Below are 26,132 nucleotides of genomic sequence, written 5' to 3' on the forward strand. Positions count from 1 at the left end.
TTTCAAACAATCAACCTGTAAGTAGGTAGTTATACAAACATTTATTGCCTATAAAATCGATTGTTAATTAATTTGGATAGTAATCTTAAAAATAAGTACAGAAATTATTGTACCCATCCCCGAAATTATGCAATATCTTTGATCATTTTGCAGTACATGACGTATCGTACATATCAATGCCCTTTTTTTATGGAAATGCCTTTTGTCGGGTATTATTTGTCAAACCCTTGTCATTTGTTTACGTCTGTTGTAAGGATTGCTTTAGTATAAGGGTCGTCTTCATTCCGCTCACTTTTATTTGTTTAGTTTTATGAATATTATGCACAGGAAAGACCAATGGAATGACGCAGAGATTATAAGAAATATACATTGTATTAGATAATGTACAGAATATTAAAACTAGAATTGAATTAAAAATATACTAATAATGAAAAGAATAGATATATAATAAATATAAATATAAGATACTTTTTCAAGGAACGTACCTAATAATAGTCTTCCAATTTTTATTTAGGCATTATACATTGTAGTATCTATTATACACATCGCTTTTTCACATTTTATCGTTACTGTGGTTTGTAAACTCTATTTCAATTTAGTGTGGGATATGGTAATGATACAGCATAGGACCTCAATGAGAACCATTTCTTTGGTACCGTATCGATCATGTATAAGCAATAATCAGCTTTTTGTAATTTCATTTGCGAAAGTGCTATTTTTATAATGACTGTTTTCTTAATATCCAAAACACTATTATATCTACATAATACATTACGTAGCAAGTGATGCGCAATAGTATACGACTAGAGCATATACTAAACAAATTAAGGTTGTAGTATCGCAATTTTAATTCAGTATGGGACATACATATATTTACTCAACGAGATATTATAGGATTGTAATATGCAGTTACGAGTACTAATTTATGTAATAATATCATTATTAATTACTGTTTCAAAAAATAAATAAATTGGAATAGAACCTGTTCATAGTAAGTACATAATAATAACAGTGGCAGGTTTCATTTTGTTTAATGCGGTAGCTGGAACTGGTAGTGATTGAGAAAAAGTAATAAATAGAAGGTCATTAAACCTGTTATGTATCTACTTATTCAATAAAAAATACCGGTAGACACCTACGTATTGAATTTCTAAAAGAATTTCTTTGTTCCATATTTAAAATTGGTCTTATTAATTAAAATTTAAATAAAATTAAATTCAGTTATAGCAGAATCTCATTGTGCATATTATATTTATATGTATATATACAGAGCGATTTTTTTTGTTTATTTATTTGTATTTTTTATTATATCATAGTTATATTATTAAAATATATTTTTATATACACCTACACATTTAGTATACGTTTGTACCTAGCCCCAATTATATCAATTTGACACAACAACTTGTAACAGTTATTACATGCATTTCAAATGGTCTGCAATCGTGACCGTGGGAGTATTTATATAGTCTAGGACTCACCCACTGAAAGTCTTATTACCTTAGATTGCGATCAAAATAACGTTCAGACTGATTCTAGATAATTTTACATGTATTAAAATATTTCAACAACTACTAATATTGATAAGAATACATTATTTAATTTTAAAGATTGTAAGATTCTTGCCTGAAGGCTTGAGCCTCGCCACAGGAATGCAGAACTGAGGGGGCACTGCTGCTTTTTTTCATGTACTATTTTAAACTGACCGTCAAAAGAAGGAAGATATCCGTACTACTTTTCTATATATTGTAGAAATATATTTAATTATAATATTTTCAAAAAGTATACTGTCGGCAACAACTACAAAATACAGCATTTACTCTTCCGTACCAACATAATCTGGACTCAACTAATCTATCATAAATAGGTCTTCCTTTGAACGTTCCACGCAAATAATGATTCGGCACCTAGTCTACATGTGTTACTTTTGCATATCACCACTGGTGGTATGCATCCGCATTTAGGTCTCATGTAATTTATCCGATTGGTTTTTCTTTAGCTGCAAACACTCATACATCATAGCCGGCCTGACGTCAGTTTTATAAATTTTGCCTTTAACACGTATAAGCATTTTTGGATAACAGATCACCCCTATCAGATCCTTCATATTTGCATGACTACGACTCTAGTGCCATATTTTATTATTATGCAGCCCTGGTACTTTAAACTGTCAACGGGTTTGACCACAGCACCCTGCAAGTACATGGTATGCTGAGTATTGTTATTATCGAAATTGTAATACATAGTATGTATATTCTGTCTTTTACACTACCTTTTTATATCTACTTACTTTTTCTAGAGCATTCCGCTGCTTTTCTACTGTCTATTGAAGCGCTAGCAGGTCTTCATCGATACCTCATCCGCACACAAGGTTCACCAGGTTGTTGGTTGCTTGAAAATTGTTTATAAAAACTGTATAATTGTGTTCATTTAGAAAAATGTTTGATATAATATATAAAAATATTATATTTTATATTCTCATAATGCAATGTTTAGTACAAGTATGTTTAATATGGAAATTGCCTTCTCCATTAAAAATGGCCATGTTAATAATCTGTTAAAATTATTGATAACTTATGGATTCAATAAATTATATATTTTATTAAACTGAGATCATCAGTATAATCAATTAGATCACCAGTGACTGATGAATGATATTTCAAAATATGGCGAAGGCTTATTGCCTTAGGCCGTAGTGTTTATTAAATTAATTGTATTTTTAAAATAATTTTATTAAACTATTTTAATGAAATTACGATGTATGTTGTTATGTATCCGTAATATAATTATTGATATTGTGGTAGTAATATTCTTCAATTAAATTATTGTAACATTAAGAGCAATAAAATAATTAATATCTGGGATTGGGTTATTCCACAAATGCTATTTTTACGAGTACAAGTCTTAAATATCTTACTAAAATAAAACTAATAACAGTGAATAAAAAATACTTAGTATTTATTATATCACGTATTATATATAGCTATTCTGTTTTGTGTCTTCAGATATTGTTTTAATTCACATAATTCAATATTCTAGATTAACGACCAGAAGTGGGTTTTATATATATATATTTTTTATAAATTTGTTTGCTTAGATTGTATTTAAATTAGGATGATATTAAATCATAAAAGGAATACCTAGACTTAACAATTATAATTACAAAAGCATAATTATCAAGTGCTAGTATATCATACATATGCACACAATCCGGCTATTCGGAACCTACTGTTAGTTAAATTCAATTGGAAAATTATATGAATTAGTACATAATTTGAGACCTTCGATAATCTCACGTTTAAAGCCATGACATTGTTTCGAGATAGATGTATTCGAATGATTCATTTGAATAAATTGGATTAGTAGTTATTAAGATTGAATCGATTTTGAGTCGATTATATTTACGTACTGCCAGTGTTGTCATGTAACGAGTTCCCACAGACAAGTTTAAAACGAGTTTTGGCGAAAATATGTCAAGCATTATATTCATGGACACTTTTTATTATTAAATGTAAAATTGTTTGCGTGTAGGTATCTTGTTTTTTGATTTATGGATATCTATTAATATGAATTTTAATATAATCAATTTAAGTAAGTAATATCTATCCAGATATCTATATTATTAATAATCTTAATTATTAGCATAGAATAACTATTACAATAGTATTGTTCCCTTGTTTTGTCCTATATATTTTATAATAGGATGCACTATACATTTTTATGTTACACAACAGACATCAAATAGATTATTTTAGATTTTATGTTTCGTAAAAAACATGATTAGACCGTTTTAATTTTTTTGATACATCCGTGTCTATAATTCGCCTAATAGAATATAAAAAAAATACAAAACGTGCGCGTTTAGTCTATGTCACTTGTAAGCATTATATTGCAACCCTCCTACTTAGACAAAATTTTGTTGCAAATTTTTTGTTAAAGTAGGAGGTTTGCATTGTACGGTAAAATTGATTCAGAGACGCGAGAGAGTTTCCAGCTCCAATAAGGTTTCAAGCCGGTGATCTTAAACGACTTGTAAAAAAATTTAACCTATTGTTATACACATTTTCTTTTAGTTCCTTTTTATTTTTTTTTGTCTACAAATGTGTTATAGCTACAATAAAAAATAATTATGTATTGTTTGAGGTATTGACATTTAGTCGTAATCGGAGTCGGATCTCTTGAGTGATATGTCAGGAAACATACCTATTTAGTGAACGTCAAGGCTGCATCATTTTCAATTTCGAATTTGATTTAAAACTGGGTCAAAAAAATAAGAAATAATTATTACAAAAAGAAACAGCTGAATTACTTTCTCAAGTTTCCTCTGGAATATTTTGAAACTATAATAGATATTTAGACTATTAAAACAGGTATATATTTTGTTACCATGTCTCATTTTTTCTCTCTTCTCTTTTATAGGTCTCTTTTCTTAATCCCTAGTTACCACGATTCCTTTTTGTATCATTGAACTACGTGGAAGTAGTATTTGTTTTTTGTTGCTCTTAATATTATATTAGGCGTTGTAATATTGATAATACTGTTGTTATTTTGAACAATCTACGTTTTTCAAAATAACAACATTATTGAATACGTATGTAGGAGGTCGATATTTCTTAAGTATATATTTTTAATTATATGATTATGGAATAGTTTTCCCGTCTTCGCTAAGGGTATATTTCGTCGAGACACTAGCGGAATTTGATAAAATGTGCAAGATTTTATTGACATGGTGTTCAATTTGTTAGTGCTGTCAAGTCCCTATTTTATTATATCAATAATTATATATAATAAATTAAATTTTGTAATTTTATATTAGGTAAGAAATTTATTTATGAATTACATATTAGAACAGTTAAAATTATGTATAAAAAGGAAAAGTTTTGGTTTCTAATAATGGACATTTTGAGGTCGTTAATTACTGTAAAAATGAAGTAACTTTTACTTTTACTTAATAACATTTCAATATAATAGTAGATGTGCATAGCGCCATCTAGGGTCTTGTAGATACTACATCAGGTGTATTTCGTCTCTCATTTTATTAATCAAAAGTAGCACGCCATTCTCTTTATCGTATTTAAAGTTTTTAAAACGACTCGCAGGTGTCGCTAGTCTGTAGGCTACATTCAATTATATAATGAATAGAATAGAGTAGGTAAAACCTGGTATAAAAATGATAAATATAATTTACATAGAGCAACGTAAATAGAAGACAGAAAACTGCGTATAATCAATTTGAAATCAATATAAATAAACAATGTGTGAGTTCGGAACTCATAATATGTTTATTTTGATTTCCGAACTCACACATTGTTTATAAATTAATAAATGCTGCTTATACACAATATAGTATTTCAAGAGTAACTAATTAATAAAAGAAATAAATACAGATATGAATCAATACTTATTCTATTTCTGTAGCTATAACATATTCAGGGTATTTCATAAAATTTATTTTAAATATAATTGGACAGTTAGTCTATCATAATATTTATATAATAAATAACTTTAGTAACCTGATTATATGTTCATGATTCAAACGCTAATTTTATTTTGAGCATCACTTAGTGTCTCCTTTATTTCTATTCTTACGTAGTATGTAGTACCCTCTTAACTTTTATGTTGCTCTACCTATAAATATTCTTATATAGGAGTATTATTACAATACATTTTGCTCTCCCGTAATAATGTCTTATTAATTTCCAATTTATACGTAATATAATTGTAACAGGTATTGTGAAGGTAGGTTTATTATAGACTTCTGTCTATTATATATATTTGATTGGAATCCAATAAATTTGTTACTTCGACTTAACTTATAGGTTCTCCGCGCGTTATAACATGATGCGGGTGACAGGCACATAAGTCACTAAACGTACGTCATTTAGGAAGACCCATTGAATGTAAGACATATTATGTTCAATTATATCTATCAATAATGTAGGCCTATCTATTTTGAATGACTAAACGAAGATAATCTTTATATGTAAACCTAGCTATCTGGGAGGGATTTTAGTAAGTAGACTCTAAAGGGGAATATTGGGGCATTTGTGGTGGTGATAAAATCGACGGAGAGCCCTAATTTCGGTACACATGACCTTCTAAAAAGTAACCTGGGTAACACTTTCTAAACCTGGGGTTTTTCGTCCACTATTCCGATACCATGTAAAGCCTTTTTAGTAACCACTAAATAATTAATGAAATTCTGTATTAAAATAACTTGTTTGGAATGTACTTATGAAGGTTATGTAAGATTTATCGAAACAAAATAATATTTATTGTTATGTACCTTTTTTATATTCTGCTCATTGCGAAAATTGGTATAAACTTTCTTTATAACATATGTTGGCATTGGGTAAGTAAGAGTCAGAAAGTTTGTATCGGATCAGTAAAGCATGTATTTGGTGATCGATCACCTTCTTGCGATAACTTCAGTGGCATATTAAAATATGATGCTGTTAAAGGAACTTCTCTAATCCACGTGTAGGTACGTCTTGGTAAAAGGTTTTTTTATTGTATTTTCTACTAGAAAGTCAAATGCCCATCTAATAAAATGTGGTCATGATCACATAAAGATATGAACAGTGAATAGAAAAATATAATTTCTTCATGAGTATAATAGTATACCTCAACACTCTATGTAATATGTAAATATTAATATTAGCTATACATAATAAGCACGCCGACAGAAATAGATGAGATAGATAGATAGATGTATGTAGACTACTTTTTTAATATATCTCTCAATCTCATTAAATAATAACTACTTGTATTTTTTCCATCCTTCTTACAATGACTTTAGTAGTGTTTTATTTAGCGAGCTACGTAACCAGGTCTACCCTAGTACCTACATCTGCTTTGCAGGAGAAGACAAGATCGACGTTAATTTAGGAAAACTAAGATAGAAGGGCATTTAATAGTAAGTTTAGCACGAGAACTTCAAAACTACTAAATCAATTTACGTTTGAAGAGCTTTGTACTCTTAAATCCAATAATACAATTTAAACGAATTCGACTGTTTGTCTTGTTACAACCAGAGCAAATACATGATGTAAATTTATTCAGTTCAAATGTGTCTAAGCACCGGACGGTGTTATACTCGGGAGCTTAGTGTGGGGATGAATGTTTTTCTTAGTTAAAAGGTTTTACTTTTATATGTTAATAACATGATAACAAAAATACGTACTACAAGCAATTACCTGGCGGAGTAATTATTTTATATTGTATGACATTAGTATTATAAAATAGGTTAGAAAATAATTTATTTCGCCCACGTTCCTTTGGGTCCAAAGTTTTCTTTCACTAATACTACTATTTACTATGGTTAGATACCGTTTTGTTTATTATACATAGTTGTCAAGTTGTTTCAGTTTATTATAGATTTTCTTTTACATTGTACACATAGCCTATAACATAAATATGTAATTTAATTTAAATTAAAAAGTACCAGTAGTATTACGAACAAATATAATTTATATTATTTCAAATTAAAGCATTTTGTCAAATTAAAACTTAATATTAAAAAAAAATATTTAAGATTTGTTCAACTTTACATTATTTCGACTATGCACGAATTCGTCTGCGTGGTAACTCTACTTTGCTTTTTCACCAGTAGTTTACAGCCAGCGGTAGGTATTTCGGCTTGAATAGCGAAATTACAGATTTCAGAGGCATAACACCTAAGTACTCAGAAATGGCAGTGCATGAGATGTACGTGTAGCATAATGATAAGCACGTTTTATGATCCGTGTTTTTTATGTCTACAGGCGACGCTTATCATTTTCTATAGGTGAATCTTTACCTTGTTTAGCATAAAAACAATACAATATTTTTGTATTGTTACAAAAACCAACAATTCATTAATATACGATGATAAAATTTTATGCAGTTATGTGTTATGATTTTTTTTTATTTAATTACAAATCCAAACTACCGACCACTCTGAAGTCAATGCCTTATCGAAAATTTTAAGTACAATATATACTGCTTAGTGACAGAAATAGGTAAAATAAGATGCTCAAGCCTTTTTAGAAAGTCTACTGCGGTACTGTAAGTACTTGTGTCAATTAATTACACAACTGTTCAGACATTGCCAGAAAAACATCTGTAACAACATACCACAAAAACAGGCGAATAATTTTATTGTAGATACGTGATACATATTCTATGTATCACGTATCTACAATTAATGGCTTGATTAACTCCAATTAATTAGACACTGACTGGGATAATTGGCATTATTCGATAGAAGTAATTCAAAGCATTTGTCCTTACATCAGACAAATTAGGTGTGGTATTAAGTTGGCACCATTGTGGCTCGAGTTGTTTGAGTAATTTGTTATTTTGTCGTTACACTGCTAAACAGTAAAAATATATTGCAACATATTTATAATAATACCTATACGACTGTAATACCAGAAGGACTAGTCAGTGGAGTTATCAACTGACAATATATTGGTAAAATTTCCCAAATTATTAAAACTATATTTCAATCTAAGGGCAGGTCTAGACTGGCTGATTGACTGTACAGTCAGAACAATAATAGTAATAATAGCAAAAATAAATATTTATTACCGACCAGATTCTAACACACTACTTTTGGCACCACCAGACCAAGTGTTCTGTTAGGATAAGGATAAGGATTTTTAACGATAATAAATTATTTTATAACTTATCCAAAAAAAGTAAGTATTAGAAAATTACCACACGCCCACACTTTTAAAATATTTTTGTATGTTACGTAATTTCTTCTGCGTAGGTAAGTTTTGTCACTTACAACAAAATAATTTTGTTTAAAAGCTAAAATAACATGTTTTTTCAAATTAATTTTTAATCTTGTGTGAATGTTTACATAAACGATATTAGTAAGTTTAAAATTTGATTCGACTGGGGTCGTGTTTTCTTAAGACATGGACTCATTTGAGTTTTTTTATAGCATAGCTATAAAACTTACTGGTTATGGCCCACCTAATGATAAGTGATTACAGCAACGCATGAGTAACCGCAATAGCAGGGGAAGGAATTAGAAAAGAGATAGGAGGCATAGAAGAGATCAAAATATATGATCTTCAACGTATCTATTTATTTTTAGATGTTAGAAATGTAAAAGGAAGTAGGAGACACATAAATATGCGAATCGTATAATTTATTTCGTAAATTAAGCCAAGGATTTAATTCGCATTAATTGTATAAATTTATTTATAATAGCTGTTTGTTCCACTTATGAGTCACGGTCGCAGACATCGGAGCGTATGAAATAAATGTCGGGATGAGCGCTCGAGGCTGGAGCTGTAGTCGGGCGCTTGGGCGGCAGTGTGGCGGATCCATCGTGACGTCAGCGCGCTCCGGGCGCGGACTTGAGCGGCGCATGCGTCCTACAATATCGCCCCAGTTGCCCCTGGTACCCCCTCAGACACCCGCGCCCGCCACTTCTTGGGCGGCGTGCGACACCTACACTCGTTCGCCCGCCCGCCGCAACTTTCGCCTACCCGCGCCGATGCCCAAGCATAAACTTTCCCAGTTTACAATAGTGCGTGCAATAAAACTTGGACTGAAAACAATTTTCAGTGACGTTTTTGGTTTGTTGCAATGGTAAAAGTTCGGATGTAATATTCAGGTAAGGTTAATAAAATTTCGTAAGTCGATAGAATTAAACTTATTTTTTTGCGTACATATTGTTAAAATAATTTATGAGTAATTTTCAGGACATTTTTTATTTATTTTCTTATGGTATGAGGAGTATATATTTTATGTCATGTATGTGTGGAGTAAATATGTAACCTACTCGTCTACCTATGTGTGTGTCTGTATGTTTACGTTGTAGTATTCAGTTTTAAGTATAATTGTTGACGCTAAATGAACACACATGTACACTTGGTAACCGATGTCAAGTGCATGGAGTGCGGTGGTTGCGTAACTAGCTGCGCCAAGATCAAATTCGTTACCCGACTTCTATCGGCCAAAATCCGACTTAGCTGAAATCTGAGGACGGCGTCCAGAAACTTACTATATCCTAATTTTTGAGGACTAATATTACAATTATACAATTATGTAGAGGTTATCATTGGAACGTTGAAATTTTAATGATACCCTCATATACATTTGTGCTCTATACATATTCATGGCAAAAGCGCTAGTCTTTCACAAGTATTTTTAACATTATTTCACTGAGTTTAATGTAGAATTCTAATATCTATCGAACCAATTCTAAATATTTTATTATAAATACTATTTTCATTTATTGGCTATGTCAGGACATAAAGATATTAACAATAAAACTAAGTATGGTACATTCACACAAATGACGTATTTTTTTTTATTTAAAATTATCTAGGCCATATTAGACAATACATACTATATTATGTATATTCTAGAAGTCCATCATTGTTTCCATTCCGTTCCATGTTTGAAGACATTTATATTGACCTATTATGAAGGTAGCAAAGTGGCATGAATGGCCATACACACGGGTAGTGATAAAAGTATGTAATAATAAATTTAGCATGCAGTAATTCAACCTATGTATGAAAATTACTAATCATATTAGTGTTTAAGTTTAAGTAAGTTGTAACCACTCTTTTGGCAAAAGCTAATAACACTTTATTTTTACAGTTAAAGCGTAACAAAATCTCAATTTCTATTTTCTATACAAAACCTTAGAGTTTTTAAGATCTTGAATGAAATAGTACTAATACTAAAAAAATATTTTAGATTACATAAATTAAATGAGACTAATTATTATTTTACTTTTGGACGAATTTAATATTATCATTACTGTGCCAATGAACTAAAAGCACAATTTGTTTATTGATTTCGAATCCATGTGTATCATCTTATATCTTTTGCCTGATCTTTATTATAGGTAATAAAGTTTGTCGTGATTTTATTACGAAACTCATTTTTATGTATCTAGGCTAAAATTAAGATAAATATGGTGCGCATCTTTGACTCTTAAAAGCGTGGCAAAAACATTATTACGCATTGTATGCTATTTCAATATGCAATGCTGTTCTAGTAAACAATTCAGTAAATATGATAAGATATTATAATCAAGTGATATAATTTTTATTTACGCGTATTTATCAAGATTAAAAAAATATTGAAGAAATAGGTTACGATAACTTGGATAGCTCCATTTATAGAACTTGTACTTATATGTTTTTTAAGTAAGTAGTTTTCGACTACATGACATAATTCGTAATATATTACATTACCACTTATTATACATATTTGGAAGACTAAGTGTAGATTTTTTATTAATAATAGGTACAGTAATCTAATCAAGTTGTCATAATAAATAACTAAACTACGGCTAAAATATTCGAAGGGAGATTTTGTATTTTTTTTAAGTCTATAACCCATATGGCATTTTAAATATGTTTGTTATTTATAAAAAAAACAGATATGTTTTTACCGCTACTTCGAATGATTATAGAGATTTTCCTAGAGCCCTATACCTACCACTTTGACACTTATTTGCTTTAAGTAATACTAAAAAACTGTTCATATAAATCAGTCAATAGTACACTATAAAATCCAATTGCGATAGTTTCGTGTTACTCTTTTATTTCATTTTCCTTTCAGGATTTTACTAAGTAAAACCAGGTTTATTCTGCCTTTTTATTAACTTTGTGACCTCTATGTAATTGAGATATTTAAATCTACTATGAATTTTATATATTTATCCTTTATTACACTAATCCCAATATGTACAATAGGCGAACTTACCTTCCAACATTATAATACCATATAGCCATTTTTCTTAACAATGACTATATGAATATGGAAAGTAGTTAATATGCGGTTATTTGAAAAGAGGTAAACTGTGCAAATTTGAATTTTAAATCATACTATTATTATTAAGTTCTACGTACTGATTATTTACTCAATCTGTTAGTATGTAAGTTTTTAAAGAATTGTGAGTGCAAATACCTAGGGAGATACAAAGTGAATGAAATAGACTCCTGCTAACTGATGCAGGAGCGTTGCCCGCAATTTCACGGCTCAAGGGTTAAATTCTTTAAAACCGTTACTTATAGTGGCAGAACATTAAAACTTTATGATGTACCCGGATAGTTGGATAGAAGACTATGCGGGTCTTGCTAACTTTATCTGCATGTCCGACTTAGCAGGATTTATTTTAATGTGAAACTTCGCAAATGCTTTCGCACAATAACACATAGGTATTACTAACTATTAAAGTACATAATAGAACGGTATATCTCATAATGGTTTAATAATGTAGGTATTATACTGAAATTAAATTACATGTACAATTGTAATCTGTAAAACATAAAATGTACAGGATATTTCATTAACATTTCGACAACTTCATTCAACTGTTTACTAACTAATTTGGAAAATGAATTCTGATTTATGCTTCATAATTTAAGTATCATTATTGTAATATATGGTGCTAATTAATGCATCTATGTACATTAATTTCTATATAATATATTTGTTCTTTACGTGATCTAGTATCCAAAATCTTAATAACAATTTGAATAAATATCTATTATAAAGTTTTATGTCAATTCATGTTTTCAGATATAAAAGCAGGGTTTTTATTTATTAAAACAAAATATTGGTAATAAATATAATTTCCTCTTACATCTTTATAACTTTTGGTTACAAAATACTTGTAATAATCAGAATAGATAGTATCAAGAGACGGATATAGGAGACTATCTTTATCTCAATACATAGACAAACTCGCGGGTAACATGTAGTATTTCATAAAGTTATAAATACCAATTTAAGCAATAGTATATAGGTAGTATTTGAAGAATAAAACTAAACGCTAGGGGTATAGTAACTGTAACATAGACTTGAGCAAAGCTAATTGCTCCGGCAGGAATAATAGCTGCGGTTAATAATCCTGGGGTACTTACAGTTTACTCCACTTTCGAATAAGTACTGTTGGTTGCCCTATTTGAAGTATTGTGTCATGGATTAGTGTTTAGGTATTACAGTTTTAGCATTTGGTACTGCAATATTCATAGGTACCTACTTTATACGAGTAATGTTTTTTTAATAAGACACAATAAAAAAAAAATCTGTGGAATTAGTAGATAGATGCGTTTTGTGATGTTAAAGTTTATAAATCTTTTGTTAAAAATTTTGTTAAAGTTAGATATTAATGTTTTTAAATCACGAAAATTTTTGTGTTCTAATTACTATTTTAGAAAGTATCTAAGTATATTTTATTAATTTATTTCTGTATTATAGGATAATTAGAAATCGGTTTGAATGCGTAAATGAATATCTAATAAGATGATTAAACAAAATTATAATAATAAGTTTGTTTTTAAGAAAAATAAAGTCTTCATTGCGTAATATCGAATAACTAATTAGGTATTAAAAAAATATTGGTGTATCAAAAGTACTGGTGATCTGTCACCACTCCATGTGCGTGCAAAGTTGTAGGATCCGTGCGTGTAAAGTAGGTCGGATTAATTCATTTTTAATAAAATGCAGTTGGCTGATAGTGTAAGCTTTCTTTAAGAGATATAATAGGAAATAACTTACTTTGACCATTAAAAAAAATTCTTTGACTTTATAATACTTATTAATACAAATATATCCATATAAGTAGATATAAGAGGCTTTGCTACTTAGTTTATCTGCCAGTCATTCAGTCAACACTTATCCAGGTAGATAGAAGACGTCTACAGATATTAGAGCACACCTTTATCGTTTCTCTAAAAGGCTTATGAAAATAGAGCGTATATCAAGATACGCTTCATTTGGCCGTAATCCGTGTCAGTTACGTCAAGCGAGTGTTCAGAGATACGTCGCGATTTTGCTTTATATTCAGCGCGTAACATCGTGTCATTCCACATGCTGTTGTACTCTATAGAAACTGAATTGCTGATAGCCTGTGTTGTGATCTGCTTCCAAAATTGGTTTACTTTCGATAACCCTTTGGTATAGTCACATAAATAAAAAATATAACTATTTCTTGACTTTGCATCTAGTGAAAAGCAACCACATCAATTGTACCGTGATTTTATATATTGTGTAATACTGGTTTCAGATATTGATGTAAGACCAAATTATAAATCCAATACATCGATTATATCACCTAAATAAAATACAATTCTATAATTTTTAAAAATAATTGATATTCTCCAGTTTTTTTACAAAAATAAGCTAAGTAAAGAATTAAATATTTATCTAAATTATAAAACAGAGGGTTAATTATATAATGCAATACAATCAAGTTGAAGCACAGTTACATAATTAAGCACTAAATCACGGAGCAGACAGAGATTATCGTGTTACACGCCTTATGAATTAAGGATATTATAACATATTCGAGGTAAATTTCAATTATAGAAATGTTTTTATAAGATTAGTGTTATTTTTTTAAAGAAATAAATTTTGTTCATTGTTTTCATTATTGTTCTGGTATATTTATATTCTGTTACTCGGTTTTGGTAAAGCGACACAACAATTTTAGCATTCAGCCCTGCAATAACGATAAAATTCCTTGAATTTTTTATATGTGCATTTATCAGGGTTGAGGCCCTTTGGGTCATAATTTAGTAAGTCCCTGACACTCGGCGTGAAAGGGATCATTTATAACTCCGTTCGTGGTCATTATCTCATTTCATTTGTGTCTTGAGAACAATACTTGGATGTCCAAAACAGATCTGAATTAATGAATAATTATGATAAAACTTACAACTTGACTTATTATAACGTTTGCTCTTAAACGTCTACTAATTCCTGTAATATTTCAGAAAGGATATAGATTACTTTTTAAGCAGTAAGTTAAATTGTCATACCAAAAATAGTTTTCATAAAAATTTATAAATTATGGAAAATTCTGAATATACATATATTAAAATTTTATAATAATTTTATTATAAAGTTTCAATATACATTTTACATATATAGGTTTTACCGCAGTTAAAATGCACATAATTTTTGTCACATGAATAAGTAGACCACACCACACTTATTGAATTCTTATACATATAGATTCGATTATTTCAATGTTTAGAAAATAAAAAATATAAAACACCGAGATATATTTTTGTGTTAAAAATATAATATAAATATAATTGACCAACATTATATTTATACATGCAGCATTATAGTGAATCAGTTTAAACATGACCGGGCTATTGAATAATGAATGACATATTATGTCAAATATTAAATTAACATTTTGTATAATATTATTGGCTTTAGAGATTTTTATAGAAATATGAAAATATATTTCCGTCGACGTGAAATAACAAGGATATCACTGCACATCCATAGTAAATATAATATCAGTATCTATTTTTTTCATAATATATAAAATTACTGGAGCAGTCTCACAATTACTTTAACATTAACATCACCTCCATGATAATCTTACGCAAATATTATATAAAATTAAACATTATTATATACATTTTACAATAAGCTACTGATATTTATATATTGTGTATAATTGATACGCTGTAACTTGTACACTGTATAAGCACATTATATTCTATCATATAGAAATACAGATATCGTATTCCACCATAACATTGTTTGAAATCCAAAACAGCACTAACATAAGCTATTTCAAAAAAGTTACAAACATACACATACATCAAAAACAGGGTTCGAAAATATTATAATAGATTTTGGAACAAAACTGTGTTGGTAAAGTAAAAATTCTTAGAAGAAAAATTCGAGAACGAAATGGTTAGACATACCAGATCAATGTCTATGAAAACATTAGCGAATCCTTTCGCGCCTCCGCATGGGTATCAACTTACCTACAACGAATACGTAGATACGAATCGTGTGATATTGTGGGAATATAACATCTGAGTTAAATGTAGTATCTCAACAAAAGATCTCTTTCTGTATTTTTGCTTCCTGTGACCTAGAAAAACACTCGAAGATAGTTTGTATATTTTACTGGCAAAAATATTTGAAAAAAGCAGTTACTGTAAATATAATTATTTTTCTAAGTAATTACTTAGTTTAATTGTTAATTATTATAATTAAACGTCTATATTAGTAATATTTTAAACAAAGTAAAGTAATGTAATATTTACGGCGGAAATATTGCGCTGTCATAGAATATCCGCCATATTGAATTAATCATGACTTCGCATATTCTATGTCCGTTCTTAAATTTCAAGCGATCTTATAACAAATTCCATTTATCTTTCCTCTATATACATACATTATGTAGAGTTTTCATGCTACTTTAAAGTTGTTTTGCTTCAATTATGTGAGAGAAATTATATTACAACTATTTATTATATCTATATATATATATATATATATATACTCGGATTATTATTATTTTGTTTGACCTAAGTATATCAGCAGGTATTATATGTTCATAAGTAACTCATTATTGTTTTTGTTTCAAATCTATACATATAAATAAAATTTGAGTGTCTATAATATTGAAATAACCGTTTTTTACTACGTGCATATGAATATAAATACGGTAGATATACCAAAGTAACATTTTTTACGATTGTTGTCTGTCTGTCTGTCTGTCTGCTTGTTCCGGCTAATCTCTGAAATGGCTAAACAGATTTTGACGGGACTTTTATTGGCAGGTAGCTGGTGTAATAAGGAGTAACTTAGGCTACTGTTTACTGCTTTTGTTTTAGAAAAATCTTTTATTTTAGAAAAATAAAGTTAAATTCCACGCGGATGAAGTCGCAGGAACAGCTAGTTTGTAATAAAATTGAAGTATATGTTGACATTTAGCATTAGAAATTAATATATTTCAATAATTCTAAATCAATACTTGTCAGAAATTGCAAGCGCAGAATATCGCTAAATACAGATAACAAACACTATGAAGTGTAAAAATGAATGGAAAATCGTTAACTATCGGCAAATTGGCTGCTGTAAATTACGAAATGAGCTACATTTAGCTTTGATCTAAACCCTGCAAAGTGGTACAGATCTCTGCAGCTTTAGTTGACTATATTTAATTATCTGAATGCTCTTGAAAGGTATCAGAGATACTTATTGCGAGTTAATTTTAGTTTTAAATGTACTTAATATTTGTCTAATAGTGTTCTTTACACCATTTGCTATTATATAATTAGGTACTACCTTAACCGACGTACATTGTTCTATAGAAACATTACAAATGTTTTCGTAGTTTTGTGAAAAGCTTCTAATTCTCGTTATCGTCAACGTGATTAGTTGTTAATGGAAGTGCATACGAATACAAAGATATGTGATAGGTGATGATGCTTTTCATGTAATAATATTTGTAATATAGTAAATTGTAATATACATTGTAGCATAATAATGGAATATTTAATCTTTACTTAGGTCCATAACAGTTTAATATTGTCTGTGCATATGGCATAAAAGTTAAAAAGATATTCATCGAGTTTTAATGAAATGATTTTTTTTTAAATTGTTATGCAATAAAAATACATTCACCAAACTCTACGTTTCGTATAATAGTTTGATTTGCAACAATATCAAAATCAGCGTTTTTAAAATAAGTAACAATATGTTGAAAATAATAAATTGACTCAATGAATTGTGTTGGTTATAAGTTGCTATATTTGTTACTATTGGTATAACTGTATAAAATTAAAAGAAGAAAAGTTTTGCCCACAGTTGAGACTTACAAGCAATATGTCTCATACCTACTTAGTCAATCCACTGTGTTATTATCCGTCTGTGTTAAAAGTTAAGCTAGCATTTAACAAATACTGGAGTTGGATGTATTGTGACGTTAGTACCCCTGATATGCTAAAAGCCTCGAGCACTTATCACTCAAACTTTCATATTTCATGTTCGCTTTACATCATTACACTTGGCTTGCTATGGATGTAATGACATAGTCAGGGTTTCTTTAAAACTTTCTTGGCAAACCAATGATCGAAAATTCTCAAACCAAAAACTTTCTCATTTACAATTCCTTCTGTGGAGTTGAATAATGTTTCTTTGTTCCCTGAGCACTTAAATTGGATTTGTGGTTATATGGTTAATATTCTATTCTTCATACCTATACAATATAGATGTTTTTTTTTAAATTTTATATGCATAATTGCTTGAATAAGTATAAATTAAAATTGCGTCACTTCGTTTCTGTTAAACTCATAAAAAATATAAATGTGAATGTCAAAATTAGGTTATAATAATACAGCGAGATGAATACAAAATTATGTTTGGGAGGTAGCAAATAAGCGAGCAATGAAACAGGATGCTGTGTAAATAAAAGAAGTTAAAAGAAAGACATAAATAAGACCTCCGTGAGATCGTAATATTAATGACGAAAATTTTTAACTTGAGATTATTGTAATGCAATTCTGTTACGAGATATCTAATGATATTTGGATACTACGAATATAATCTGAATGTGTGCTTAAATAGCTGAACAGGTTTAGTACTGAGATAAATCATATCTTTGACTGATTTATAAGATATATTTCCTACATTACTAAAGAATAAATTATAGTAGTACAAAAAATGTATGATGATTGGTTTAACAATGGCATACTGTTTTCGATAGTTACGAAATAGAATAGAATAGAATAGAATAGAAAATCATTTATTCAAATAAACTTAATTTAAGCACTTTTGAATAGTCATAACAATTTGTTTTTTATCTACCACTCGTTCGGAAAGCTGTCTCATCACAAGAAGAACGAGCAAGAAACTTGTGTGTTGCTCTTTTAAATAATCCTTGTAAGTTTACATTTACAAGTCGAAACGTGTGAATACAAACTACCAACAAGCACTAATTTTTTGGGTCAAATATAATCATGCAATAAGATTAAATCAGTCGTAGTGATAAGAGCAGACCAGTCCCTACAAGCAGCACTCGTTCACGAGTATGACGGATGAGCCAGCCATCACTGCGCTCGACCATATTTTAGGGAGCCCATTGACCCGGCCCACCACGCCGCCACATGTCTGGACATTTTAGTGAGCATGACTACTCATTCCACACGACCACGTCACAGCTACAAAAATTACTATATGGTAGTTACAGTATTCGCACTTTACATAAGGATGCATGCGGCAATCAATACAAAAGCCGCTACGCTATCATATATCAAGAAAGCAGTATGAAAATTAAAATTATAATGTTGTCCGCAAATAAACTTATTCTTGCTATATATTGCTATCATCTATAAATTCATCTATCTTATAATAGGCTTTTTTACATAACATTTGTTTAATATAAGATTTGAATTGCCTCTCTGTAAGATTTAGCGTAGACTCTGGCAGTTTATTATAGAATCTTACGCAATTACCATAAAATGAATTACTAACTTTGTGTAGACGGCATTTCGGTAAAATTAGCTTATTTTTATTGCGTAAGTTTCTACTTGTACAGTCTTTAAGTTTCTTGAAACTATCTAAGTTTTTCCTTGTATACATAATATTTTCATAAATGTACTGTGAGGCAACGGTGAGGATATTTGATTGTTTAAAGCATTGACGTAATGACTCTCTAGAACCCATACCATAAATAGAACGTATGGCTCTCTTTTGTAAAATAAATATAGTATTTATATCGGCAGCTTTACCCCATAGCAGTATGCCATATGACATAATGCTATGGAAATAACTAAAATATACAAGTTTTGCCGTCGCCACGTCTGTTAATTGCCTTATCCTTCTAATTGCATAAGCAGCAGAACTAAGTCTACTGGCTAATTTTGAAATATGGGGCCCCCATTGTAACTTCGAGTCCACTGTTATTCCTAAAAAAACGGTATCATTAACAAAATTTACTATTTCATCATTAAGCAATAGCTGCGTATTTACTTGTTTTACATTAGGCAGCGTGAATTTAATGCACTTAGTTTTGTTGGAGTTCAATAATAGATTATTACATGTGAACCAATTTAGTATAGCAGAGATAGCATAATTTACATCGTCTAATTGATTACATTGGCGACCAATTTTAAACACTAACGAAGTATCATCCGCAAATAACACTATGTCTGCAACTTTCTCTACCATGTAGGGAAGGTCATTTATATAAATTAAAAAGAGAAATGGGCCTAATATTGAACCTTGAGGAACGCCCATTTTTATATTAGTTCCTTTAGACTTTACACCATCAATATCTACAGTTTGCACCCTATCCTCTAGATAAGTTTTCATTAGACTTAGGTCATTATCTCTAATACCATAGTGTTTGAGCTTGTACAAAAGTGTTTCATGATCTACGCAATCAAACGCCTTCGACAAGTCACAAAAAACGCCGAGAGCATCCTGTGATTTTTCCCATGATTCGAATATATGTGTAATAAGCGCTACACCTGCATCAGTAGTAGACTTGCCGGCAGTGAAACCATATTGCTGACTGTGAAGCAGTCCGTTATCCCTGAAGTATTTTAACATTTGGTTAAACATAATCTTTTCAAATACTTTACTTAGAACTGGCAAAATAGAAATTGGTCTATAGTTGCCTAGCTCAAATCTATCTCCAGATTTAAAGAGTGGAATTAATTTGCTAAATTTCATTAATTGAGGAAACACGCCATTATCAACACATTTATTGAAAATAGTAGCTAGATAAGGAGCAACAATATCTATGAATGAACTAACTACTTTAACTGACATGTCCCAGAGATCTTCCGTATTTTTTAAATTTAACTGTTTGAATATTTTTATGACATGAAAAGGGCTGACATGTGAAAATTTAAATGTTAAAGAGCAAGGGCTGACATTAGCCTCCAGTAATGTTTTTGCCCGAATTGGAGATGAGTCTAGAGAAGATGTAATATCAATTGGAATATTAGCAAAAAAATCTTGAAAAATATGAACTATATCTTTTGTTGCTGTTATTAACTTATTGTCATAATTTAATGAGAATTGATTGCAGGCTTTTTCAGACCGTCCAGTTTCTTTGTTTATAATTCCCCAGATGGTCTTAATTTTGTCAGAGGACTGATTAATTTGTTTATTTATAAAATTAGATTTAGCTGCAATACAAACTTGTTTGAAAATTTTAGAGTAATTTCTCACATAAGTTGTAAATTTGTCATCAAATCTATATTTTTTTTGATCATATAAATCAAATAAAATGTTTCTACTTTTAAGTATTCCTACTGTTGCCCATTCTGTAAATTTAGATTTAACACAATATTCTCTTTTCTTGAAAATATTCTGGTATTCTTTTGACAAAAGACTAATTAACTTGGTGTAAAGAATATCAGGATTATTAAGACTGACAGATTGTAACTCTAAGTCTAATTTATATTTAACCGTGCTTTTGTATTTATTAATATTGTAAGCATTTATTTGTCTTTTTGATCTTTTATTATTGGTATTTTTTTTAGTCTGATTACTAAACTTAACAACTTGACCACAGTGATCCGAAGGAAGTTTATTTATTATTAATTTTTCAATATACTCACAGTTACAAAAAACATTGTCAAGACAAGTAGCAGTCGTAGCGGTTACACGAGTGGGTTCCTGAAAGACATTACTCAAATTAAAAGACTGAAATAAACTAATAATTTTTGTACATGTGGGTGTATCACAAAGAATATCAACGTTAAAATCACCACACACAATGATTTTTTTACTGCTATTAAATACTTTTTTTAATATATCCTCCATCACCTCTTCAAATACATTATAATCACTATTAGGAGGCCTATAAACACATATAAGTATATAATTATCTAGTTCTATACATGAGATTTCTGTACAACACTCAATAGAAAGTCTAACAATGTCAGCACGTTCCTTTACTTTAATATTATTTCTTGCAATTATCATAGACCCACCTCTGTTAACTGACTTTCTATTGAAGCAGCTGACAACATTATAATTATTTAAACTGAACATCATATTGCTTTCTTTAAGCCAATGTTCAGTGAAACAGATAATGTCAATATTGTATTTTTCCAAAAATAATTGTATAATTAATTCACTGCCGGAAAACTTTGTATGTTCTGATGAACAATTACCAATTCTAATTGCTTTCCCTTTGTCTTTGTTAGCAGTTTAAATCTGCAGTCAAATTACTTATATCACTATTTAAACAAAAATTAATAGAATCATTTGTTATGTCACAATTTTTATATTGAAGTTTACCATGTAAACTGTTCATGAAGTCAATATTATAAGCCACTAAAGTGGCTATTTTATTCTTAGAAGATTTAGAAAGATACATTGTATCTTTTGTCAAATAAAAATCACTAATAAAACTATTAGTGTCAAAAAATGTAAAAACGTCACTATGACGACATGTCAATGTATGCAATAAATTATTAAGGTAATGTACCTTATTGTTAATTTTTTATGATAATGGCTACTTGTATAAGGAAGAGCGCACAATACAATCTTATATACATTCAATTGTAACAAATATTGAATACCTTTAATTATATCCTGTCTATTTAATTTAATACTATTACCGAAAAATAACACAACTGTGGTCATTTTATTTATTTTAGTAGATTTAATTTTGTTAATAATTTGTGCAAATGATGCCCCTGGCATACAGTAATTTAATACATCACCCTTAAGATGATACTTCAATATAGACCCAAAATTACAGCCTATTCTGTCAGAAAACACCATTGTGCTACTTTTAGGATTATAGTCACTGACACAAATCCCCTGAACTTCATTTATCTGCACAGTTGAAACTGAATTATTATTTGGCAAAGTTGAATGATCACATGTACAATGTTTAGTTAACGACTCAAAACGGTCAGCATTGTATTTACTGACATCAATCAAATCATCCATTGCCAAAATATGCTCCTGGATTTGTTTTTGTGAGATAGTATACTTGTTATTTAAATCATGAAGCGATGATTCTAAACTCTTTATTTTTGAAGTTAGGTAACTTGTATCCATGTCATATAACTTTTGGCTTTCCACTAGTTTATTATTATACTTATTAATATAATCATGCAATTTTAAATTGTTTAAACTAGTTTTTTTCAGCAACTGACCATTTTTGGAACGTTTATATAATATACTCCGAGTCTTAGTTATAAACTTTTTTAATTTTAAATATTTTTTTAATTTATTATGACTCAACATACATATGTTATTATTATAGTTGCCCTGTGATGTGTCACTAGTAAGGTCAATCACAACTGGATGGCTGCATGGAACTGAAGTAGAAGGAGGCATACAGTCGACACTAATAAGCTCATCATATAAATTACTAATCTCATTACTTTGTTGAGATTCAAATTTTGTGTCAAGATCATTAATTTTAAGATATGCCTGCTTTAACTCAAGCTCCAACTCAGTGATACGCCTCAAGGCTTGCTCATGTGTATCACTACATTGGTGAAAGCTACTTAATAGTTCTTGAAGCTGATCCCGCTGCTCAATAACTTTCTGATGACTATTATGAAGTTCTGACAATTCAGATTTTAATTGTGTATTTTTATTTATAATTTTTAAAATTTCATCTTCACTCTCTTCTCTCTCCCTGATCAACTTGTCACTGAGATCTTTGGATGCCTGAAGTTCTTGTAGGGCCACTTTAAGCTTCATCTCTGTCTGCCGCGCAGTTGTGGAACGGGTAGATAGTGACATTATTAAGAATATAAATAGTTACTAGGGAGAGTGAAGTGAGCTATTTCTAAAAGAAGCTAAGTATTACAACGAGAACAGCAGCTGAACCTTACTATACAGTTTAAGTGTTAAAATTGTGAATAAATTCTCCTAGGTATATTATATACAAGTTATATTTGATAAATTGATAATCTAAATAAACGTTTTAACTGAATAACGAAATAAATGTAGATAAATTGTGCTTTTTCCCTTTAAATTATAATAATACAAAATATAAAAAGACTTACAATTAAATTAGTGGGTATTTTTTTCCTTCGACGTATGCAACAACCGAACTTCACTATAATTATTATTAATTTAACTTAATATGAATATTTTATGTAAAACTTGCAATGATTATGAGTTTCTTGGGATAAATCCAAGAAACAATTGCAAAATAATTTTGAATAAAACTTAGTTGTTCACGAACAGTTTGACAGATGGCCGGTACACTATTTGTAATGTCGATTTTTGCAAGTAATACACCACTAAACTGTACACAAACAACAATCGACACTAATTACACTATTAGATCACTAATAACAATATTGAAATTATAATATTTGTATGATAAACAATTAAAATTTATTTATTATTACGGCCAGCTGAAAATGACAATTGTCGTCGGTGTTGCCAGTCGAAGAAAAAAAAATCGACCTCCATACAATACAAACAAAGCGGTTTATATGGCGCACGAACACATGATGTACACCTAGAACTTGTTAACTATTATTATAAATTCTATTATATTATGCACCCTGCTCATAGTGCAGGCTCTTGAATATTTTTGATTTGTATTAATGATCATGGCAAAATGCGTATCTTAAAAACATCCTTTTTTTGTAATGGTACTAGGTGTAATAATTTATTAGCGTTTACAGTCTATGCTACTATATATTACTTACAATGAGGACCTATAATTTACACGTATATTAGTGATTATATTTTAAACAAAAAATAGTTAACATTTGCTACATTATTTAAAGAACTAAATAATTTTTATGTAAGTTATTAATACAATAACATTTTATTTTAATATAAATGTATAAGATAAAAGCTATGTCTTGCATAATATCTAGCTTGCAGACTATAAATAGCCAATTATTTCTAATATTTTACTCAAGTTACGAGTATGTACGGAATGACATATCGCCTTTTCCGAGCATTGCAATAATATAACAAACACTTATCTAACCCACATAAATATTTGTCCCTTTGCCGCTGTGTGAATCAAAATCGTAACTGGATCTGGGAAGGTAAACACGTCTCCGCCATCTCAGGGGTTCTATCTACTTTATATACAGATGTAGTATACATTTTGACATAAGACTTTTATGGTAACATTTCTGACGTAGCGGCGTAGCACCAATATTATATTATTTAGTTTTAAAGTGCGATAATGATAATTCTGTATGAAAACTTTTCATGTCAGCTTGTTTGACATTCTCATAAAAACAAATATGGTAGACACTACTAGTGATGTCTTTGTGAAAGTTACGAGAGAGGTTATTTAAAAGCAATTGTGTAGAAGATATGACAATAGTCACTTTATTTTTTCTTGAGTTGTAATGTCTGTAACACTTCTTCTCCTATTAGGTACTGTTAGAAATCTGGCGGCCTACAGCTGAAATGGTTATACTCGAAAATGATAGTGAAGATTGCACACTCTCCAAAATACTTTATTTTTCTAAATGAACATTCAAACCAACAAGCTGTTTCCACGTCGATTGCAAAACATAAACTTTATCCGAAAAAAGCCATAAGTATCTGGTCACTTGTAAATATCCAAACTGGCTCAAGTGAAATTTGGGTAGTAACAAAAACAAGTCCAAAGCAAAATACGAAATGTAATCCCCGTTTCGATTCTTATCTCTTGTATCGTCGCTCCTCTCGTAATTATACCAGCCTCTGATTCCTGAAAATATACGTCCCCTTAAAACGAAACAACGTAATTCTGATTTTGTGTTGTTGAAATTACGTTTTTGAATTTAATTTAGCAAGGACATAATTAATACCTTCTAATTTATCGGAATGACTTATTTTGAAATATAGAGTTTATGTATAATATGAAGAATAAGAAAAAAATTGTAGCTATTGTAGAATTATAGATAGAATTAATCAAATTTATGTAAATCAAATTATTATATATATAACAATAAATGTGGCTATCTTGTTTCACACGTAAATGGCAATGGATTAAATAAATGTCCAATCCGTTTGTAAACTGTTTGTTATTTGTGATGAACAATTTTTTCGCCAAAGTTATCCTTTGATCTTAAGCCGGAAAGGATTTTAACGGTATTCTGAGAAACATGGGTAAAAAGGAAAGTTACTAAAGAACATTCTTTTTATGTTTAAGTCGTTAGGAAGAGTATAAATAGATAACTAGATTGTTTTTATATTCCATATAACAATGATGAAAAAAAAATATTATTCCAAATAAAGTAAAAATACATACTTGGATGTGTAACCATATTATAAATGTGCTTGTAAAGATAGAAAGGACGAGAAAAATTATTTTAATGAAATTTAGGATATAAGTATATTGCTTTTTATATTCTAGTGAGCGGAATCACGGATAGTTATTAATATTTTTTACACTATTG

At 29.6% G+C, this 26,132-nt stretch overlaps 1 protein-coding gene across 1 annotated transcript in view; it reads right to left on the reverse strand.

Annotated features, from left to right (window-relative positions):
* Positions 1 to 24,171, reverse strand: part of LOC131852222 (proteoglycan 4-like) — a 78,007-nt gene extending 53,836 nt beyond the window's left edge. The window contains exons 1-2 of the mRNA XM_059202876.1: positions 23,775 to 24,171; positions 21,357 to 21,414 (exon numbers count right to left, since the gene is read on the reverse strand). The gene's annotated coding sequence lies outside the window, so the exon portion shown is untranslated. The remainder of the gene's footprint in view (positions 1 to 21,356; positions 21,415 to 23,774) is intronic.
* Positions 24,172 to 26,132: the final 1,961 nt, after the last annotated feature.

The sequence above is a fragment of the Achroia grisella genome, unplaced genomic scaffold (genome assembly GCF_030625045.1).
Source record: "Achroia grisella isolate CSIRO2021 unplaced genomic scaffold, CSIRO_AGI_Agris_v1 utg1179, whole genome shotgun sequence".
NCBI lineage: Eukaryota > Metazoa > Arthropoda > Insecta > Lepidoptera > Pyralidae > Achroia > Achroia grisella.